Source organism: Anastrepha ludens, chromosome X (genome assembly GCF_028408465.1).
Source record: "Anastrepha ludens isolate Willacy chromosome X, idAnaLude1.1, whole genome shotgun sequence".
In the NCBI taxonomy this organism is placed as follows: domain Eukaryota; kingdom Metazoa; phylum Arthropoda; class Insecta; order Diptera; family Tephritidae; genus Anastrepha; species Anastrepha ludens.
Genome location: NC_071503.1, coordinates 35,097,767 through 35,122,128, shown reverse-complemented (window position 1 = coordinate 35,122,128; position 24,362 = coordinate 35,097,767).

Here is a 24,362-nt window from a genome sequence, read left to right as displayed (position 1 = left end):
CACTGTCCGCGAGGTACACATGCCGTGAGACTCGGAATCACTTCGAGTCCTTTTTGCGACAGCTGCATGGAGGATGAGGTGGAATCATCTCAGCATATGCTCCTTAGCTGCCCAGCCTTCGCGGGACTAAGATTCAAGTATCTTGGTTCTCATTTCTTTTCTGCGCCTGCTGATATAACAGGTGTTGATAACAAAAATCTGATGAACTACATCAGCAGCATAATGAGGTTAACACAACCGCGGACTAGTCACCGTTCGTAGTCCACAATCACTCACCACTCCCCCATCCCTTCCCTTCCTCCCCCTTCTTAGTCCTTAAATGGTATCACAAAGGACGAACCAAACTATTTCGTCCAAGTGGGCCCTACTCTCTGGGCAACCATTATAACCTAACCTAACGATGAAGAAGAAGAAGTAGAAGAAAATAATGAATTACCTGCTAGTGGCGAAAAATTTGTTGCACGTGATGGTACTGAGTGGATGAAAGAACCAAATGTAAGCCGTCAGGTACTCAGACAAAATATTATAAGAGAACGTTCTGGACCAGCTAGATGCACTGAAATGTTGTCAATAGAGCAAACATTCAAATGTTTCATGAACGTTGAAATAGCTGATATAATTATGCGCCACACAAATAAGTTAGCAAAAGAAACTTATAATGCTTACAACAATGCGCATCCAAACACAACTCCTAAGTCATGGACGCCTGTGTCAATAACAGAGCTGTATGCATTTTTTGGCATACTTATTATGACTGGTGCGAACCATAGCAATGGAGAACATGTTCGAGATTTATGGAGTGTCAAAAACTATCCTTTATATCGCGCCACAATGGGAGTCAACCGTTTCTGTTCGATATTGCGGTTCCTAAGATTTGACGATAAAAACACTCATGCAACACGCTTACTAACTGATAAAGCAGCACCGATCAGTGAGTTGTGGACGATGATGAACAATAATCTTGCTGCACATTACAAGCCCAGCTCATGCTTGACGATTGATGAACAATTATTTCCTTACCGTGGACGCACACGGTTTACGCAGTACATACCGTCAAAACCTGCTAAATATGGTGTCAAGGTTTGGTGGATTTGCGATGCCACAAATGCTATCCACTGCATGGACAAATATATACTGGCCAAGCAGAAACTGGTAAGGAAACGAACCAAGGCGAACGAGTGGTGAAGGATTTGTCTGCCAAATACCAAGGAAGTGGCCGAAACATTACAATGGACAATTTTTTTACGACCTTGGCAGTTGCAGAACTGCTTCTCACCTGGAAACTCACGATCGTTGGAACTTTGCGCAAAAACAAATCATATATTCCTCAAGAAATGAAGCAGAACAAAAACAGGACAATTGGTTCAACGACATTTGGCTTCAAAAATAATGTGACAATGTGCTCTTATGTTCCCAAAAAAAATAAAGCAGTAATTTTGCTTTCGATCATGCATAATGATGCTGAAATAGCTGACAGTGAGAAACCTGAAATAATTGAATATTATAATCGTACCAAAGGTGGTGTTGATCGAATGGACCAAATGTTTGCGGAATATCCAACACAAAGACAAACAAAACGATGGCCACTAGCGATGTTCTTCAACATGTTGGACATTACAACTCTTGCAGCCTACATTGTCTACGATTTGAATAACCCTATGTTGCCTTGGAGAACAAACAACAAGCGTAAGCAGATCCTGCGCAGCTTGGCTGAAGCATTGTGTATGCCCATTATTGAAGCCAGAGCCATAAATCGTCAAGTGACGCGAAATTTTTCGACTAAAATTGCTATTGAAGCATATTTCAACCGACCGCTGGAATCAATGGTGTCAACAGCAGCATCAACATCTGCCGCAGCGCGCAGGCCAAAACCTGTGTCCGGATCTTGCTATTTATGTTACGCACAAGAGGAAAAACGCCGTAGAAAAACCAGAAAGCTGTGCGCCAAATGTAAGAAGCCAATGTGTCTTGAACATTCGGTCACATCAACAAATTGCTCTATTTGCCATGATTTTCCTTAGATATAAGATGCATTTTTATAATTTTTATAATAAAAGTCAATAATATAATGTGTGAAATGAATATTTTTAATTTTTCAAATAAAAAAATAATATAAAAAATGTTTTTTTTTTTGATTATTATGAGGATTTTTACTATTGGGGTACAAACGTATCCCGGGTGTGTGTTTACGTATATAATGTGTTTGGAAGGCTGTAGCTCCTGAATCAATGGTCCGCTCCGGTTCAAATTTTGAATTTGAACTCAAAACTAAATAATCTTCCTAGATCCGAAGATAGCGGTATAGAGGTATAGCGGTTCAAAAGTTACAACACTTCAAAGTTGAAGTGGATATATTTGTACCCGGGTGTGTGTTCTAGGGTTAAACCAAGTGATATTTTACTAGACTTCAGAAATAGCAAGTTAATAACAAATTGCGGTTCCGAAACAATACAATTTTTAAAATATGCTGCCGTCAATTTTACAAATATTGAGGAAATACAAGTCCCTCAGTCTATATCAAAAAAGTTTCAACTTATGTTAGGAAACCGGACGGGTGTTTTTGCGGAACCCAACGAAGCACTCCCATACAACAGTAACATCATTTGAACTCTCCGAACAGAGATTGAAGACCCCATATATTCAAAATTATATCCTTACCCAATGGGCGTATCAGAATTTGTAAATACACAAACCCAGGACTTGATGGTAAAAGATGGTAAAATACGGCCATCACGGACACCATACAACAATCCTGTTTGGGTAGTTGACAAAACAGGTACCGATGAACAGGGAACTAGAAAGAAACGTTTGGTTATAGATTTCAGGAAATTAAATTTGAAAGCAATAAACGATAAATACTTCATTCCAAATTTTGTTTCAATACTATCAAATTGGGTACAGTAAAATACTTCACAACCCTAGATCTAAAATCCGGATTTCACCAGATTTTACCTGCGTAAAAAGACAGGGGAAAAACAGCTTTTTCTGTAGGAAGTGGGAAGTATAAGTTCTGCAGGCTCCCTTTTGGCCTAAAAATGCCCCCAGCATTTTCCATAGAGCCATTGACGATGTGCTCAGAGAACAAATAGGAAAATCTTGCTATGTTTACGTTGATGACGTAATCATTTTCTCTGAAAACATAGAAAATCACGTCAATCATATCGGATGGGTCTTAGACAAACTATACGATACCAACATGAGAGTTTCGCGCGAAAAGTCTCACTCTTTTAAAGAAAGTGAAGAGTATCTAGGATTTGCTGCCTCAAGCAGTGGTATAAAAACATGTCCGAATAAAGTGGAAGCAATTCGAAATTATGAACAACCAACTACTTTATTCAATGTCAGATCATTCCCGTTGATCGGCAAGCTACTACAGATGCTTTATTAAAGATTTTGCATCTATAGCAAAACCTATAAGCGACATCTTAAAAGGCGAGAATGGGAAAGTAAGCGCTGGACACTCAAAGAAAATACTGCTTCAGTTTGATGAAAGAGAAACTCAAAGAAGTTATTGCGTCCGAAACCGTAATGTTACTCTATCCTGATTATAAGAAAGCGTTCGATCTAACAACAGATGCTTCGTCCTTCGGTCTGGGAGCAGTCTTATCACAACACGGAAAGCTGATCACGATGATATCAAGGACATTGAAAGATAGAGAACTTAACTTTGTAACAAACGAAAGGAGCTACTCGCTATAGTTTTGGCCCTAAAAAAGCTCAGGAACTATCTGTACGGGGTAAAAAATTTCAATATTTTAAAGACCATCAGCCTCTGGCGTTTGCAGTTTCTGACCGTAATCCCAACACATAAGACGATATACAATGCAAATATTTACTACAAGCCAGGGAAAGAAAACTACGTCGCTAACGCATTATCAAGGCATAACAATTATGCCCTAGAGGATAATGCACAGTCGGACAGGGCCACAATACATAGTGAATTAATGGAAACATTTTCAACAACAATATTCAGGTACACAAAACATATATATATATGTATATATATATATAATTGGCGCGTACACCCTTTTTCGGTGTTTGGCCGAGCTCCTCCTCCTATTTGTGGTGTGCGTCTTGATGTCGTTCCACAAATAGAGGGGCCTACAGTTTCAAGCCGACTCCGAACGGCAGATATTTTTATGAGGAGCTCTATCATGACAGAAATACACTCGGAGGTTTGACTTTGACTGCCGAGGGGAAACCTTCCTCTTCTTCTTAATTGGCGCGATAACCACTTACGCGATTTTGGCCGAGCTTAACAAAGCGCGCCAGTCGTTTCTTTCTCGTGCTAACCGGCGCCAGTTGGACACACCAAGTGAAGCCAAGTCCTTCTCCACCTGATCTTTCCAACGCAGAGGAGGCCTTCCTCTTCCTCTGCTACCACCAGCTGGTACAGCATCGAATGCTTTCCAAGCCGGAGCGTTTGTATCCATTCGGACGACATGACCCAGCCAACGTAGCCGCTGGATCTTTATTCGCTGCGCCATGTTTATGCCGTCGTAAAGCTCATACAGCTCATCGTTCCATCGTCTGCGATATTCGCCGTTGCCAACGTGCAAAGGTCCAAAAATCTTACGCATAATCTTTCTCTCGAACACTCCAAGCGTCGTTCATCGGATGTTGTCATCGTCCAAGCTTCTGCGCCATACGTTAGGACGGGCATGATGAGAGTCTTGTAGAGTGTTAGTTTTGTTCGTCGAGAGAGGACTTTACTGCTCAGTTGCCTATTTAGTCCAAAGTAGCCCTTGTTGGCAAGAGAGATTCTACGTTGGATTTCAAGGCTGACATTGCTATCGGTGTTAATGCTGGTTCCTAAATAGACGAAGTCTTTTACAACCTCGAAATTATAACTGTCTACAGAGACGTGGGTGCCGATACGCGAGTGCGCCGACTGTTTGTTTGAAGACAGGAGGTACTTCGTTTTGTCCTCGTTCACCACCAGACCCATTCGATTTGCCTCTTTATCCAGTTTGGAGAAGGCAGAACTAACAGCGCGGTTGTTAAGGCCGATGATGTCAATATCATCGGCATACGCCAGCAATTGTCCGCTCTTCTAAAATATTGTGCCTGAGCAATTTAGTTCTGCGTCTCGCACAATCCTCTCCAACATCAGGTTAAAGAAGTCACACGACAGCGAGTCACCCTGTCTGAAACCTCGTTTGGTATCAAAAGGCTCGGAGAGTTCCTTCCCAATTCTGACAGCGCTACTGGTGTTGAGCAACGTCATCTTACATAGCCGTATTAGTTTTGAGGGGATACCAAATTCAGACATAGTGGCATACAGGTAACTCCTTTCCGTACTGTCGAATGCAGCTTTGAAGTCGACGAATAGGTGGTGTGTCGATTCTCTTTCCATGGGTCTTTTCCAAGATTTGGCGTATTGTGATAATTTGGTCAATGGTAGACTTTCCAGGTCTGAAGCCACACTGATAAGGTCCAATCAGTTGGTGGACGGTGGGCTTCAGCCTTTCACACAATACGCTCGCTAGGACCTTATAGGCGATATTTAGAAGACTAATCCCGCGGTAATTGGCACAAATTTGCAGGATCGCCCTTCTTATGGTTTGGGCAGAGCACACTTAAATTCCAATCGGCAGGCATGCTTTTATCCGACCATATTTTGCATAGGAGCTGATACATGCACCTTACCAGCTCCTCGCCGCCATGTTTGAATAGCTCAGCCGGCAGTCCGTCGGCGCCCGCGGCTTTGTTGTTCTTTAGCCGTGATATTGCTATTCTCACCTCGTCATGGTCGAGTAACGGAACGACAATTCCGTCGTCAACGACTGGGGTATCGGGATCTTCACATTCTCTGTGACATGCGCAGCTGTCACTATTTAACAGGCTCGAGAAGTGTTCCCTCCATAATTTCAGATTGTTCTGCACGTCAGTCACCAGATCGCCGTCTTTGTTCTTACAGGAAAACGCCCCGGTCTTAAAACCTTCTGTAAGCCGCCGAACTTTCTGGTAGAATTTTCGGGCGTTGTTCCTATTGGCCAACATCTCAAGCTCCTCGCACTCCCGTATTTCGGTTTCTCGTTTCTTCTGTCGGATAATACGTCTCTCTTCCTTTTTTAGCTCTCTTCCTTTTTTAGCTCTAGCGTTGCGCCCGATCGCAGCGTGGCTCTATAGGCGGCATCCCTTCTTTCTGCGGCAGCATGAGATTCCTCGTCGTACCAATTGTTTTTTCGGGCTCGCCGGAATCCGATTTCTTCTTCGGCGGCGGTACGTAGAGAACGAGAAATGTTGCTCCATTGTTCGTGGATGCCGGTTTGTTGGGCAGTACTCTCTGAGAGCAGGAGTGAGAGTCGAGTGGCGAATCTTCTGGCTGTCTGTTGTGATTGCAGCTTTTCGATGTCGAACATTCATTGCGTAGGTAGATGCACGTTTTTTGCTGCACAGAGGTGGGTGCGCAGTTTGGCTGCAACAAGGTAGTGATCCGAGTCGATGTTGGGTCCTCGGATCGTACGTACATCTAATACACTAGAAGCGTGTCTTCCATCTATCACAACGTGATCGATCTGGTTTCGTGTTTTTCGATCAGGAGACAGCCAGGTGGCTTGGTGAATCTTCTTATGCTGGAATCTGGTGCTGCAGACTACCATGTTTCGGGCCCCGGCGAAGTCGATCAGCCTCTGTCCGTTACCGGATGTTTCGTTGTGCAGGCTGAATTTTTCGACTGTGGGACCAAAAATTCCCTCCTTGCCCACCCTAGCGTTGAAGACCCAAGCACAATTTTTGTGTCGTGGCAGGGGCAGCGCTCATAGGAACGTCCCAAGCGCTCATAGAAGGAATCTTTGGTCGCATCGTCCTTCTCTTCCGTCGGGGCGTGGGCGCAAATTAGCGATATGTTAAAAAAACGGGCTTTGATGCGGATTATTGCGAGACGCTCGTCCACCGGAGTGAACGACAGTACTTGGCGACGAAGTCTCTCTCCCACAACAAATCCGACACCGAATTTGCGCTCCTTTACATGGCAGCTGTAGTAGACGTCGCAAGGCCCTATGTTTTTATTACCTTGCCCCGTCCATCAACCAGCCGGGCAGAAGCACCTTCCCCATTAGGGGACCGGACATTCCAGGTGCATGCCCTCAAATCATATTCCTTATTTCGTTTACAGGGGTCGTCATCAGTAAAGGCAGTTCTCGTCCGGGGCTTTTTTAATCTTTTCATTGTACGGGATTGGTAAGTGGCGGGTCCCAAGCCAAGAGCACAACCAGCTATTCTGGAACGGGTATTCTGAAGCTACCCATAGGATACCTGGGCTAACCCCGGAAGTTGCGAGCTGCTGGAGCCATATGCTGAAGAATCGTCCTATCCCCTTCCAAGTGAATGGGTATCAGGAACTTTCCCCACTTGCATGGACTTCTACACATGGAACCATCCTCCATCCATCGCCGAGGGACGACCGCTGTGGGGTTTTTTTATTTTTGGTGTTTCACCGAGACTCAAACCAACGTTCTCTCTGTGAATTCCGTATGGTAGTCACGGACCAACCCATTCGGCTACGGTGGCCGCACAAAACATACAAAACATATAGTTAATGATATTTTCGACAAGAATGAACAGAAGGAAATAATTATTACAGAACACAATAGAGCTCACAGGGCGGGCCAAGATAAGGTAAAACAAATTTTACAAGACTACTTTCCCCGAAAATTACCAAATTAGCAATCAAGGTAGTTTCAAATTGTAAATTTGTCAAATAGCCAAGTACAACCGCCACCCACAAAGACAAATACTTGGAGAGACACCCAAAGCCTCTTATGTAGGTGAAATGCTGCATATTTATGTGTACTCAACCGATAAAAAGGGTTTCCTTACTTTTATAGATAAATTTTAAAAATTTGCAATTGTCGAACCCGTCATACCAAGACGACATATTGCGATAACGAGCCATTCATAAAATCAGAAACAATAATATCATTGCTACACAACAAATGTGACATCCAAATTGCAAATGCTCCACCACTTGATAGCATATCCAATGGACAGGTAGAAAGATTCCATAGTATCCTCAATGACATTGCGAGATGCTTAGTAGCTGAGAGAAAAATTATCGATACTGTTGAAACGATACATCAAGCAACTATCGAATATAACAACCCGATCCACTCAGTGACCAACAAACGATCAATTGACATAATCCACATATCCCCCCAAGAACTTTAGGTCGAAAAAAAAAATAGAGTTCACAAAGCACAACAACTTCAGCTGAACACAATGGACGAAACAAGACATGACAGACAGTTTCGAGTAGGTGACACAGTCTTTGTTAAAACGAATAAAGGTTTAGGAATCAAATTAACACCTCTGTACACCGAAAACAAAATCGATGCAGACTTGGGGACAACTGTCTTAATAAAATGGTGGTCCACAAGGACAATTTAAGATAAACAATAGCACTAACTTTCTCTCTATTCTCTTATTTCTTAGGATTTGGGTTACACTCCATCTTGCCACTATGACGACGGCAAAACTTACCGACTATACTAACGCAAACTACATACCAATCATGGATGGGGACGTAACTATTTGGACGGACTTCCAGTACTTAAAACATTCTACTAATTTAACGTTATTCTCTGAAATAATAAAAGATACAGAGAAATTAAGAAACCAGTTCCCACAATCACACATGAGACAGATATTAGATTCAGACATACGACACATAGAAACTCTAATAGCTACAGTAAACATTCACAACAGGCATTCTGTTTTTTTTTTGTGGTGGGGGGCGGTGAGGTTGGGCACGCTACACGTGTGTGGTGATTCCACTAAAAATATCCCCCCTCTTCTCTTGGATTTTTCCCTCCACTCCGGGACTGCTTCCGCATTGCTTCGAGGTAGAGGGCCAAGACGGCGTCCTAAGAAGGACACTTTCTTACTTACCCTTCGTCCGGGGTCGCCTGTTTTGAGAAACCTATGCTCAATGCTCTTCAACATAACTTTCCACTTCACGTTTCTTTTTTCGGTGTATATCCTGCACAAAGTTTGCGACGACATTCCGTTTTTCTTCGTCTATCATCATTTTCTCGATAATTCCTTCAGGTGTAAATACACGAATAGCTCGTTCTGTTTCTCTCTACCTTCCACCTCTCGCATTTAAAGAAGGTGTGCTCCGCATCATCCAATTCGTCACAAATACTTCCGAAAGAACCCATGTCCGGACAAAAACTGTGTGAGTTAATAGTTAACTTCACCGTGCTTTCTTTCTACCCACTTTTTCAGATCGGGTATTAGTTTCGCTGTCCATCTACCATACCGTTCAGAGTTCCATCTTGCCTGCCAAAGTGTGAGCGTTTGAACTCTAATATCGGAGAAGCGTGGTATTGGGACTCCTGTGTTTTTCGTTTGCGCTCTTGTGCTAGGATATCTATAGGTACCGTTCCGCTGATAACTAACACCGCTGTTTCAGATACTGTTCTGTATGACGAAGCCACTCTGAGAGCGCAGGTATGTTGGACAGATTGCAGAGTTTTCCGCCGGCATTGCACTCTTAGCAAATCTGCCCATATTTCGCATCCGTATAAGAGAATCGAGTTCGTCGTGTCCATTAAAAGTTTGCACTTGTTCTGCGTTGGACCTCCAAGGTTTGCCATGAGCTTACTTAACATGCCGCTTACTTTGGCAGCTCTTGTGGCAGCATGGTTTATATGCGCCCAGTAAGTTAGCCTCGTGTCTAATTGCACTCCTAAGTATTTGACCACTCTTTTTGTCGATAAAGTGGCATCGAGTACTTGTATGTCTACTTCTAATAGGATACGTCTGTTCGTTAGAAGGATTACCTCTGTTGTCTCTGTGGCCAGCTTTAACCCAGGGTATTCTAGCCATGTTTGAACTCGGATCATCACCTGATTTAACTTCCTTTGGGCTTCGTCGGTGTGTCGGGCGATTATTACAGCTGCAATGTCATCTGCGTATCCCACTAAATGCACATCGTCAGGCATCTCTATTCGAAGGATTTCATCGTAGCTTATATTCCAGAGTTCAGGTCCGTATTGATCTATGGGCCGCACCTGCTGTTATTTGTTTAGTCTTACACCCTTCTCGCGCTTCGTGTAACACGCGATTGCTTACATAGCTACGAATAATCTTCAATAGATTATTCGGGATCTTGAATTTTACCTTTAAGCTCGAATTATGTCGTCCCAACTTAAACTGTTGAAAGCATTTCTAATATCCATTGTGGCTAGTAATACTAAGCGTTTGGAGTATCGATTACCTGCCTGGCCATGTTCTACGCCAGCTATCTTGGATGGCTCCTAAGGTAGATCTGCCACTTTTAAAACCATGCTGCCTGTCAGAGAGGCCGCCACTGTTCTCTACGGCTTCTCTAAGCCTATGCTTTATCAGTTTCTCAAAGAGTTTTCCTGCGATATTCAGCATACATAACGGTCTACGGACGCCAATGTTGGGTCTCCCTTCCCTTTACTGATTAGTACTTGTTTTTTTTTCCATATTTCTGGAAAAATTCCTTCTTTTAGGCATGCGGAAGCATGCAACAAAAGAGGGCGTTCGATTGCCAGTAGTTTCAATATTTCTGCAACTATGCCAACAGGTCCTGGCGCTCTATTGCATTTCATTGCTTTTGCAGTATCCATAAGTGAATGGGACAGGTTCCGTTGCTTCATACTCGAGTTCTTCCCTCTCAGCATAGTGTGTTGGGAAGAGTGTGTCGACTATTTTGCTTACCACTTCGGTTTCCATACCAGCAGCAGGGGATTTGGCTCCTAGCTTTTTCATAACGATTGTGTAGCCCAACCCCCATGGGCCACAGATATGCTAGCAGTATTAACCTGTTACGTACCGCTTTAAAAGTTGTAGCTGGTTCTCCAGACTTTAACGACTTCGAAAAGCTTAAATTTGCACAGAAAGAAGTTGTAGAATCAGAAGATAGACAAATAACCATTAACACAAAAATGCAGGAACAAATTAATAACTAAACTTTTAGTTAAAGACATGGACATAAAGCAAATTAACACAGAAAAATTGTACTAAGCATTACTTTCAAGAAACCTTATGTTATCAGTCACACTTTAAAAAATTAGAATTGTTAATGCCGCCATATTAGATTCAAATGATTTAAAAAGCATTATCAATGAACACTCTACAAATATCACCATTACTGACTTAATGGAAGTAGCTCAAATAAAAGTTTTACTAAATAATAATTTCTTACATTTTATCATAAAATATCCTAAGCTTAACATATACATATAGTACTGGGTGGGCCATATAAAGTTTGCTTTTTGAAACACCTATTTTTTTGAGAATGGTAACACAAATGACATGTCAAATGTGTTCATAATTTACTTAAAGGGACGCTATACGCTTGAACAAAATTGGGAAATATTGAAAACCTGTTTCCAAAGTGGTGAGTCTTCTTCTTCTTCCGCGGTTACAGTAAATGGCGAGCGTTACCGTGACATGCTCAACGAGTTCTTGTTTCCAAAAATTGAAGAGGATGACATGGACGACATTTGGTTTCAACATGACGGTGCAATTTGTCGCACTGCCAAAGTTACACTCGAACTTTTGGCTACCGTTTTTGAAAACCGAATAATCAGCCGAAATTCCGATATCAATTGGCCGCCTCGGAGCTGTGATTTAAGCTCGTTGGACTATTTTTTGTGGGGAGCCGTTAGGGACAAATGCTATGCGAACCATCTAGAAACGATTGATGCTTTAAAACACGAAATCGAGGTTGCCATTCATGAAATTGCAGCCCAAACAATCGAAAATGTGCTTAAAAATTGGGTTGATCGAATGGCCTACTGTAAAGCCAGTCGTGGCAGTCATTTGAACGATATTATTTTTCACTCATAAATGGCAATGTTCAATCTTCAAAATAAAAAAAAAGGTGAAAAAATATTGATTAGTTTTTTTTTTACAGCCGATTCAAAAAGCAAATTTTACATGGCCCACCCTTCATGTAAACAAATACTCTTACACCCCGTTCAACACAAAGGCATTATAATTAACTTCGCTGAAGACAAGAAAATAGCGGATTGTGGTAATCAGGTACTGCCGATTGGAAACTGCAGTACTACCCTTTCAACAACGTTCTGTAAAAAGCTGCCCTATACAACATGCGGACCACAACTACACTCAGGAGGCACTGCACACTGTTCAACTCGACGCAGCCATCTCAAGCCTTTAACGATCATCGATGACGGCGTCATTATTATTAATGATGGCACAGCTACGACCAACGAGCAAGCGATTAACTGAACATTTCTACAAAATAAACGATACAGAACTACGTGAGGAAATCTCCAGAACCAGCAGCATCTACACTCCTCAATATAACCAAGCTTACCGTATTTACAAAAGCTAAGTATGAAGAACTTACGACATATCGCCCAAATAGAAGTGGGACTTGTAAGAAGACCAATAATTTCTGGAATGGCCGTAGTTATCCTTCTATTCCTCTGATATGCCGTAACAAAACTCTACCAAAGGTGTCAGAGAAACAGACGCCAGCGTGACCTTCAAACTATAATCGATGGTTTCAAGAAATCCGAGGACGTCTTCCATTTAAGTGAGGGAGGAGTTAACACGAGTGACCAGCTAAGCAAAATGAACCAAGCCGATCATCCAGTGAGCGCATGATAAGATGCAAAACCAACAGTTTCCACAAAAATCGCGTAACGTCAGCAGAAACGTCGATGCACAACAATGCCTCGCGACGAAATATGATTCCTTGCAGTAAAGTGAAAGACCAGCGTCTTTAAAGCTTAGGGCTAGCTTACGTATAAGAATGAATGTCATTTAGAAATTAGTTGAATTTTGGAAATAAACACCGACGGTCGTCACCTCGCGAATTACAAAGTCTTCTCATTACACGCAACACCGCGTGTCCTAATACTAACACAGTTTATCTAGGATCTCCTAATCCTGTGAAAAACACGTATAATTAATTTGTACGAGTATATGTCTGAATCCACTCTCAAACATACCCAGTAAAACCGAATATGGATTTAATATAAGAAATCAAAACCAAAACATTCACAAAATAAAGTATTTATTATACATGGCTGACATAAAGTTGTATGCGAAAATCAGCAAGAATTACAAAGAGTAATAAAAATAATTTAAAAATTTAATTTAATTTGAAAATGGAATTCGGAATAGATAAACGCAAAATCCATCATATAGGACGCGGACAATGGACTGACAGAAACACAATGGAAACACTCAACAATGAACCATACTTAAACATGGAAGAAAATGAGTTTTATAAATACCTAGCTTTTAAACATAATATAAAAATAGACCATACATTGTATGGCATACAACAATGCAATAAAAAAAGAATTAACCCTGCGTATCTAGCGCATATAAAAAGTCTTGAAAAGCTACCTAAACTTGAGAAACCTTTTTAAAGCCACGAACACATATGCGATACCTTTGCTAACATATTCCTTTCGAATAATCAAGTGGAGTGATACAGATGTAGAAAAAATGAAAGATAGCAACAAGAACGAAACTAACAAATATAACAAATACCATCCGCATTCATGTAAGGAACGTATAACGATTCCCAGGAAAAATATAGGAAGTGGTCTTAGTAATATTCATCATCTACAGAACAACCAAGGGACAGCTGTCCATAAAGCAATATTACTGGCAGACAAAGAACCAACGCCCTTAATCTCCACAACCAAAACCAACTCCTACAAAAACATACAATAGAAGAAATTCTAGCAACATGGAAATAAAAACAAATACACGGAAAACATCCACATATGAGGTGTGTTCAAAAAAATAAGGCGAATTTTAAAATTTCGCAGGCTACGTACATTCGACTTTCGATTATTATTATTTTTATGTTGGTATACTCGTCTCGAAGATATGTTCACGGTTTTAGCAATATAGCATGTTTAGTTTATTTCTGCGATGCATAAATAAGACAAGTGTTTTGGGTGTTCGGCGATTTTCTGCTATCGGCTCTTGGCTCTCCTAGACTCTTTCATTGGGACTCGTCATTGACATCTTCTCGACCTTATGTGAAAAGCTTGTACCACTTGTAAACATGTTTTTGACTCAGAGTACACTTACCGTATTCCACTGTCAACATTTGAAGTATTTTTGACCACTTAATTCCATTTTTTACACAAAATTTGATGCAACCTCTTTGATACATTTTTTTCGATAGCAGAAAATCGACGAACGCACAAAGCAATTGGCATATTTATGCCTCTCACAAGCAAACTAAACATGCCATATTGCTAAAACCGTGAATAGTGAGACGAGTGTACCAACAGAAAAAGATAATAATGGAGAGTCGAATTTACATAGCCCGCGAAAATGGAAAATTCGCTTTATTTTTTTAGCACACCTCGTATAGATAAGTAAAACACATACACATGGCTCAGACAAGGAGACGTAACTTAGATCTTTTTCGGTTGAGATCTTAAAAAATATGTATAACTAACGCGAACATTCTCCAAAAGGGCGCGGACACTATTGAGCAAATGCTTTTTTTCCGTTATCGAAATGAAGTTTGCCTTTATTTTTTGAAATTGAAAAACAGAGGGACTTAATTTTAAAAAATACATTAAACTTATCAACTATCCGCACCATAAATTGCCTATTGAGATTTCCATGGAATTTTGCGAAAGCATTGCTGTTAATGCTTCGGCAGCGAATGGTTGTCAACATACTTGTCAACGATGTTCACTGACAACATAGTTTTCATAACCGCGCGTGTAAACCAAATATTGGGAAACAAATATGAATATGAACTGAAATCATATGTGCCAAATTATACCAAGAATTTCCAACATATTTTGTGTTAACTCTTCCCCCTTCAAAAACGATTGTCCCCAATCGTTAGAAGTAGGGTAGGTCATCAATTTTTTGTGGATTGGGCTCATATTCGTCCTAGCAACCGAAGATTGTATGAATTTTATGTTAGGATCAATGGTATGGAAAATTACTTTTTCTTTATTTCTTGTATAAAGCCTTATCAGGGTAAGACATATAGTTAAACGGATGAATAGTGATTGCAGAGCCTGACCCAAGTTCATGGATACGCTTAGTATTATTAATATGCAACTGGATAATAGGTTTATGAATTCATCTTCAACCGGCGTTTGCTGAATTGTGGGTGGTGAAGCTTCCAAAAGTAGAGCTTCCAAGTTTCTATACAATTTGTCATTTATTTGCAATGTAACGTTGTGGATTAAAAATGTTCCATTAACGGTTTTGTTGTTCATTGTCAGTATGAAATCATTAAGGAGGATTACAACTGGATAATATTGTCTATTTTAGGTATATGGTAACCGTAAGAAATTGGAAAAGATGAACTCATTCCGTTTAATAATGGTGGGATGCAAGTATCGTTGGATATGTTTACCAATTCGTAATTCTTACAAATTTTAAAATTTTTTGTTGTAGCACATTCATTTTTATGCCAAATATTTTATTGTTTTTCTTTAATATTTTAATTAGTTCGTGCCAACGGACCAAACCGTCAGTGTTTGAAGCATTATTGCATCGCATTCGTCGAATTCGAGCTGAATACCGCGAAGGAGGAAGCTGGCGCTTATTGCATGATAATGCACCATATCATCGACCCACTCTTGTGACTGATTTTTTGATTAGAAATCGCATTTAATCCATCAATCATTTACCGGATTCGCCTGATATGGCTCCCTGAGACTTCTATCTACTCGGAAAATTATATTTGGCCATGAAAGGAAATTTTTTTGCGTCCAAAAGGCTTGTACCGACAACCTGAAGGACTTTCCGGTCAATGACCTGAAACACCCTTTGGAAAAGCTTTAGATCGCGCAAAACAGTATATCGAAGTCAGAGGGGACTATCTTGAATAAATAAACTCGAAGTTATCAACACACAGCTCCTGTCGTTTCTGTTTTAGCTCAGTTTTCTTTATTTTGGACTTCACCTTGTACAATAATGGACAAGAAAGAAAAAATCACAAAACTAATCGATGTAAGTGTTCCTAATAGGATGCACCACGCAAATACGTAGAAAAAATTTAAAAATACTTGGAGCTTACACAAGAAATTAAAAAGATGTAGAAACAAAATGAAGTAAAAATATCCCCAATCATAGTATTAACAACCGGAATATTGCACAACACTTTTAAGGGGGGCTCTTATCAGTGGCTTCAAAAAAAGGTGTTTTTACTCAATTTTTTTCGATGCGAAAAAAGCGATACACGGAATAATCTTTTGCATTTATTTGAAGCATGATTGAAGATTGAAGAGTAATAAACAATTTTTTAACATAAATAAAAAAAAACAAAACGGCGGACATATGAGGGATCTCGCACAGCTTCTCGTTGCGTGCTAGTAGTAGTAAAACGCTTACACGCAGTCGTAGTTTTCACCTGAAACACAAAAGAAAAATATTGTCTTATTCAGAAGGCTTTCGCGCATATAATGGACTACTCTTGTATAAAAGTATAAAAAATGAACACACGATTAATTATTGAAAAAAGTGCTTTTTTCGCTATTTTTTTTCAAAATGTGGTTAAATAACATTAAAAATGAATTTTTTTTTGTATTTTCTTAGTTATTTAGTTGCGCATTCTAATTATCTTTATATAGATTATCGGTTTGAAACGATAACTTTCGTCGTTTTTTTAATCTTACACGCCATTTTCAAAAATATGGTTTTGAGGAAACGTGTTTCAAAGTTTTCAGAAGGTAGACAGTATACTCACACGAGGGACGGTACACAGGCCTGTAACTCCGAAATCACTTTGAATTCCGCTATAAAATTTTGAGGGCATATTCTCCTATAATATATCTATCGATTGCAGTAAAAAAAATCGATTTTTTGAAGCTGACTGATAAAAGACCCTCCTTAAACAACACCTAAAATCAATGAACATAGACGAAAAAACACATGAACACAAAAAACGGTCATACTAAAACGTGTAATATAGTAAGGTCCCTTTTGAATCAGAACCATTAGTACATCATAACACAAAACAACAGAGAATTCCCCCTTGACATATCGGGGACACATGTTATCTTCGGCAGTTGAATACTACCGAGATGAAGAAACTCTATAATGATAATAATAATAATAATATCCATAAATTAAACAACTACATCCTTGGAAGTGGGAAGTCGGACGTAGTAAATGAAAGGTCTTGGTGTTATTTTTGATATGAAACTTCCATTCGCCAAACGTATTGATTAAGTGATATCCAAATCATTTGCAATGGTTGGTTTCATTAGAAGAAATTGCACTGATTTTAAAGACCCTGAAACTTTGAATTCCCTCTATGTTGCATTAGTACGTTCTTGCATTATTTAGTGTTCATTAATATGGAATCCATAATATGAGGTTCACTCGAGGAAAATCGAAAAGGTATACACAATTTTTACAAAAAATAGCGTTGTTTAAAGCGGGCGGGCAAGATTATTATACCGCTTATATCAGTCGTCGTAATTTACTTGATTTACAGTCATTAGAGGAATATGTATATTTCTCAATAATTTCTGTCTATAATATCATTAATGGTATTACCGATCGCAAGTAGTTATTAAGCCAATTTCAGAGCCATACTTCACTATAGTCTAGGGATTAATTGTTTATTTAAAATTTCTAATAAAACGACTACACATAGTATGCTTTTAATGAACTACTTATACGATCTGCGCAATTGTGTAACAATAATTACGACGTCATTAGTTTCAGTGAAAATATTGCAAAAGTTAAGCTTTATTCGTTCATATACTTACATATATGCATATACCTATAATTGGCGCTTAACCCCTTTTTGGGTGTTTGTAAAACTCCTTCTCCTACGTGTGGCATGCGTCTTGATGTTATTCCACAAATGAAGGGACCTATAGTTTTACGTCGACTCCGATAATTTTTATTTTATTCATGATTTCGAAACAGCCATGTGCACAATATCCGATGAATTAAATTTCATTGACTTTTTCCCAGGTTCTATAAAAAAAGTTCTGTACAAATACACATTACATTTTGGTTGCTCACGACAGGCTGTGATAATAAATTTAAAAACAAATTCTGTAAACCGTGAAGTCCTTTAAATGTTGGTAATTTGGTTATCTGTGCATTTTTATATAATCAGCTGTTCACTGCTCTGGAATTTCAATTAATTGAACGCAAAAAAATGTTTAAGCCCAGATTAAAGAAAATTTGGAATGCAAATTTATTGAAGGTAAGTCATTTTATTAGTTGCATATATGTATGTACAATAACATCACGAGTTTGTCAACGCAAACTCTAAAAAATTTTAGTTGGGGCCGTCTGCGGCCCCGTGAAGTCCTTCCTAAGGGATATTAATACAACTCAACTAGTTATAGAATTATATGTATTACCATTTAATACCGCTTGCCAATTAAGAATGAATACAATGAAATTCTTATTTCTATTCCTTATCGTCTAAAAGGCTTATTTCTGAGCTGTATATTGCTGACATTGCGCTTCCCACGAATTGCATTTTGATTGCCTCATATTGCTGACGCTGCGCTACATATGAATTGCATTTTAGTTACGCAAGCTCATTATTTGTCAAGTGCATTGCAGGTGAATTATCTGAACCTAATTATGCGCTTATTAGACGCCGAGTTAGCCACAAAAAAATTCTTTGTTCCTTTTTTTTTGTGTTTTGGGTCAGTTTTGCCTCTTAAGTAATCTTGTCCGTCTTTTTACATAATATTACATACATGCTTTCGATTCATTAGCTTACACGTTTTACTGCGCATGCTCCTCTGCTTATATACATGTGTTTATTAACTATCGTAATTTCTAGATCGTATCTTCTGGCGAGTTCTGTGGTTCTAGCAGCTTATTAAACCCTAACTCTGCGATGTAGTCACCTGTCGTCTTCGTCTAACTTATCTAACCGTACACCTAGAAAGCGTGATTTGTTGTGGTTGTTGGTGTTGTAGTAGTAACTTTGCCTTTTGTCAGTGTAGTGTAGTCACCGGTCGTCTTCGTCTAGCTCATCTAACGGTAGGTCCAGGAAACTAGCTTTTTCGACAAGTTGGGTCCAGGGGGAAAGGGGTGTTAGATGAGTGGGTTTGATGGGGCACGTGAAGAAAGGGTCAGTGTCATGCGAGGTGCCTTCACATGCCGGACATATGTTTAGTACGTCGGGATCAATTCTAGATAAGTAGGAGTTTAACCTGTTACAGTATCCAGAACGTAGTTGTGCCAAGGTTACGCGGAACTCTCGGCGAAGTTGGAGCTCTTCGTCTGCGATGGGTGGTGGGTGGACTCCTACGACGGCATTCGGCGGTCGGGAGCTTAAGAAGGTGGTAAGGGTCTCCCGATGAATGTCGTTGGTTGTCTGTCTAAACACTGTCCGATCCAGTAGCTTTCGGTCTGTTTTGTCCGGGATCCGTCCGCGTAATTGAGGAAGTGCTGCCTGACATGCCTAGGCGGTGGCTCAGGCTCAAGTAGGTGTCTTGATGTGTGAAACCTGCGGTAGCACCATAACAGGAACTGCTTGCTGAGCAGTTTGTCATGCCCCTTCACAGGTAGAATATTGGCCTCATCATGTAGGTGTTGCATTGGGTATATCATCCTGACGGGGTCCTTACGGCAGTATTTTGGCAGGTCTGTAGCTTCGTCTACTGCGTATCACTGGTTCCAAGCGACCAGACAGGCGCAGCATAGTTTAGAACCGGCCGACCAATTGCCTTAAATATCGATAGCAACATCTCTTTGTCTTTGCCCCAAGTGCTGCCGGCAAGGTACTTGAGGACCTTGCCGCAATTCTGTACTTTATTTGCAATAGCGATTGTATGCGCTGAGAAGGAGAGCAAGCTTAAAAAAGGTAACTCCCAATTCTCCGGGGTTGTTCACCGTCGGAATCGGTGTGTCATAGACTGTCACCTCAAGCTGCAGCTTGACCTGCTTTGTCCAGGTGGTGAAGAGGGTCGCCGTTGATTTAGTGGGGAAAGTTGTAAGTTCTCCGCAGTGAAGAAGCGAAAAAGATTGGCGAGGTAGTCGTTTACCTTGGAGCACAGGCCAACAATGTCATTGCCCGACGCCATTATCGTGCAGTCGTCAGCGTAGGAGTCCAGGGGACTCCCTCTGGCGGTTGGGGAAGTTTCGAGATGTAGAAGTTAAAAAGCAAGGGTGAAAGGATACCACCAAAAGAGGGAATAGGAGGGCTTCAAGTGTGTTCCCTACTGGGGAAAGGAGAGTTATCGGATGATAAGATTCCCCTTGGTTGGCGAGTTTCCCAGGTTTCAGTAGTGGGACCACTCTCCTGTTTTCCACTTGTCAGGGATGAAGGGAGTGGCCAAGGATAGATTGAAGACCGTTGTGAAAAATCCCACTCCCAATAGTCCCAGGTGCTTCAGCATAAGCGTGTTCAGTTCGTCAGGGCCAATGGCTTTTGATGATTTTGCCTTATTGATGGCCCCCTGAACCTCATCGCTGCAGAAAGTAAGTGGCGCACTGTCGTTCGTCAGTTTGTGCAGCCGTCTTGTGGCACTACATTTGTATCTGTCGGCCGGAGGATGCAGAATGAATTGCCGGCTAAAGTAGCTCGCGCATCTCTTCGGGTCTGACGAAGTACAACCGTTGAAAGTGATATCCACCTTGTCGTTGTGCTTCGTCGGGTTCGACAGTGACCTTTCGGTTGACCAGAGCTTACTCACACCAGAGGTGAGGCTGCAGGACTTCAAATGCTCTTCCCATTCAGTCCGCTTATGTTGGGTTACCAGTTGCTGGATCTCCGAATTGAGATCCTTTATGCGAGGATTCCGGGGGATCGACCTGGTGTAGGAGATCACGCTCGTTCGCCAGAACAGCTGAGAAATTGGGATGTATGTCGCGGATCCTTCCAGCAGGTATGAAGGTGCCTTCAGTAAATTCCGTGAATCTGGCCAATCAGCTTTGTTAAGGTTGATATATGACCGGTAATCCGCGGAAACAAAGTCGGCAGATTTCTCGATTGAGATGATAATGGGCAAGTGGTCTGATGCAAGCGATGGCATAGGTTGCCAGGTTATGCTAATTATCGGACCTGCCCTAGCAACTGTGATGTCAGACGAGCTGCTGCAATTGCCCACTACCCCAGTGGGGGCATCGTTGTTAACAGTGCCGAATGTCGAATCGTCTATCTGTTCTGCCAGTAGTTATCCCCTACGATTGTTTGGCAGACTTGAATGCCAAAGAGCGTGATGCGGATTAAAGTCACCTACTACCAATCGGTTTTAACCCCTGATGAGCGCACCTGTATCAGGGTGATATCCTGCCGGGCAGCATGTGACAAGGGGTATGTGAATATTATATATTTCCAGCTCGGCATCGCCTGATCGGACAGCTTTACCCTGACATTCTAAGGTGCTGTCCCTGCGGTCGATGCCTTCGTAAATGAGACGATACTGCACTGTATGGTGGACTATGAACGCAAGGCGTGCAGTTTTGTCTCTGGGACCGCAGCTATCTTGATACCATGTCGGCTCATGAATCCGACTATCTCGTCAATCTTACTCGTAAGTCCGTTGCACGTAAGTTGTAAAAGTCTAAAACTCCTCGGGAGTATGGACGTAACTCGGGGGGTGAGGGACGCGTGGTGTTGTCTGCGCTGGTCCTGCTGTGCATTCTGCAAAAGTTTTTGTGGCTTGATGTTGACGGGCGGCCGTGTCACAGGAGGCAGTGGTGGCTGCAGAGCTCTGCAGCAGAGGCAACGTAGTCGCGTGTTCACTCACGAGTGGTGCGCAGACCAGAAGACCTCCGAAACTGACACCAGCCATTGCAAGAATCGCGCTGGACTGTTGTCACGTTCCGAGGAACTCTGTTCTGACACACGGAAGAGACTGTGCGGGGGACCAAGAGCTGCTGGTTTGTCCCAGCACTGTGATAGGAGCAGGAGGGTTGTGGGTCAGTAGGGCAGCTGTGTTGCACCTGTGGGCTCCTTGCCGTTAAGGTATCGTTTGTGGCGGTAGCAAACGTGCTGCGAGGGATTGCTCCTGTGACGAAAGATTGGGGGGTGGGATACGGTACACTAGGCAAGGCTAGTTTACTGGGGCAGCAGCCCTTGGTCGAGAAAAACTCGAGTCATTTCGGTAACGTAGAACCGGCTGGTATGGAAATGAAGCGTGTTTAGTCTCACTATCTACTGTCACCATCAAGGCTAATTCATGTTTTTGTTTTGGTATCTCGTTCGTTACTGTTTCCAGTCGGTCTGCGAAACTTCACCGTTCCCAAAATGGCCCTCCGCTTAAGTCTGAACGTTCCGATTACACATTAAATTCTTCGATCCAAATGGACTACTTTGACCTTACCCTTTCCAGTTTTGCATTACTGTATACGATAAACCACATCATTCATTGTATTAATCACCTTGTGTGGATCAGTTTGCTGATTTGGAGAAGCCCCTTTCTTTCTTTGCGGATTATAAAGAAGTACCAAATTACCTTCGGGGTATTTCATTAATTCATTTCATTCATTAGCGGGCTATTTTTGCTCACATGTTGGTGTAATTCATCCATGTCACCTTGCAGTATTTCCCATTGACTACTCTCGTCCATTACAGGAGCAGCACCTCTTCCAAACTCTGCATCACCCGGAAGCCTTAACCGCCTTGCAGGCAATTGGCCAGTAGTTTCATGTACAGCTGAGCGATAGTGTTATAAATAAAAGATGATTTTCTATTTGATAACCAATGCCGGATAACCGGCAGGTTGTACTGTCGATTTGTTACGACCTATAAGAAGACTCGCTTGTGACTCCGATCTTCGTTTACGCTACAATGAATTCATGAATGAACTCATTAACATGAAACATATGCAGTTGACGTAAGAGACTATGAATCACACGTATTATATGCCCCATCGTCCTGTTTTATAGGAAAGTAGTATCACGACCAAAATGAGGGTTGTATTTAACGCGCCCGCAAAATCGACTTCCGGAAATTCGCTGAATGACGCATTATTTGTAGGACCTCAATTGCAAGAATATTTGCCTACGATCTTACTTCACTTTAGAACACACCGCTATGCTGTAACGGCAGATGTCGCCAAAATGTATCGTCAAATCTGCGTATCCTTAAAACACGCCGATTTGCAACGCATTGTATGGCGTAGCTACCCATACCTGCCTATCCAAGATTTTCGCATGATTCGCGTAACGTACGGAGTGGCAGCTGCGTCTCATCTAGCTGTCCGATTACTTCAACCGACGGCAAGAGATTCGTCGAATGGTTGTGCTAGGGCTGTTATTGTTATTCTCAAGGATTTTTACATTAATGATCTATTTACTTACTGGTGCATCTAGTAAAGAAGAACTTCGATTGTTGCAGCAAAATATTTCCGAAATATTGAGAGAAGAGGAGTTTGAACTTCGAAAGTGGGCATCGAACTGCGCTTAAATAAACGCAAGCATTTCCAATGCCTCTACGAACATATAACATTATATTGTCGACGATAAGGATGTTCAGGCTTTAGATCTTATCTGGAACACAGAGGGAGATTACCTCACGTTTACCATTAATTTGAGGGAACAATCGGTTAAGTTGACCAAGCGCATGTTTCTATCAGATGCAGGTACGCTCTTCGATCCTCTGGGCCTACTTGCTCCCTCAACTATAAATTCAAAAATTTGGTTTCAAGATATATGGTGCACTAAGGTAGGTTGGGATGATATCATTCCTGAGTCTATCGCAACGAAGTGGTTGGAGGATCGCATAGAACTCAAGCAATTGGCACATTTGAAGGTGAATCGTTGGCTTGGTACTGGGTCATTTACGCAATTGCACGTATTCGCAGACGTGTCCGAGCACGCTTACGCCGCCGTTTTGTATGCACGAGCAACACAAAGCGATGTTAGCATTACTGTGTCATTAATTTCGTCGAAAACCAAGGTAGCTCCGCTTAGGCCAACAACGTTGCCAGGTCTTGAACTATGCGCCGCTCATCTTGCTGCTAAACTAGGGCGAAGTGTGCTGCTCTGCTGGTGTGATCTCCGCTATCCGCTTTTCGCTTGGACTGACTCTACTATAACATTGGCATGGTTACAAGCTCACCCTAGCAGATGGGTGATATTTATAGCCAACCGCGTCGCTGATAATCAAGAAGTTCTGCCTCCCGAATGTTGGAACCATGTTCCTTCTGAACAGAATCCTGCAGATTGTGCTTCACGAGGTATAACCCCCTCCAAATTATTATGTCATCAATTATGGTGGGCTGGTCCTATTTTCCTGAAAAGCACTGAACAATTGTGGAAGCAGAAAATATCTAAACAGCACATTACAGAGCTGGGCATACGAAATAGCATTCGTGCCCATGGGACTACATCTACAGATTATTGGTCCGTGATGACAAAATACTCATCGTATTCTAAGCTGCGTCGAGTTATTTCCTAGTGTTATGAAGCGTTTTGGT